Source organism: Penaeus monodon, chromosome 30 (genome assembly GCF_015228065.2).
Source record: "Penaeus monodon isolate SGIC_2016 chromosome 30, NSTDA_Pmon_1, whole genome shotgun sequence".
Taxonomy (NCBI): domain Eukaryota; kingdom Metazoa; phylum Arthropoda; class Malacostraca; order Decapoda; family Penaeidae; genus Penaeus; species Penaeus monodon.
The window spans coordinates 34,471,021-34,471,434 of NC_051415.1; positions in this window are offsets into that span (position 1 = coordinate 34,471,021).

Sequence of the window (414 nt, forward strand, 5' to 3'; positions counted from 1 at the left end):
ACATATAAAATATTTGTATTTTTCTACAGCAATTTTTCAGTGTATTAAGAAGTTGCATTTCCTATCAAGATTGGCAGTAGCATTTATAGTTAGAAGGAAGAGGATATTTTATGTCGGAGTGATTGAGAGCGGATTTTCATTCCTGTTTCGTTTTTCCCCATTTTTCCCCCCGAGCCATTTTTGCGGTTGCAGTTTGTTACGTTTGTTTGTTTCTCTATTCCTAATTTGCAAGAAATAATACTCAGTGTAGATCTCATTAGCTCATTTTTGTACTAACCTCCGATTTTTAAAAAAATAATAAACCATTAAAGATATTTTGTGTATTGAACCTTCCTGCGAATACTTTAAGAAATACTCAGGAAATTCTAAGTAAAGTGAGGAAGGGGGAATAGAGTGTCACTCTGTAAATTATAA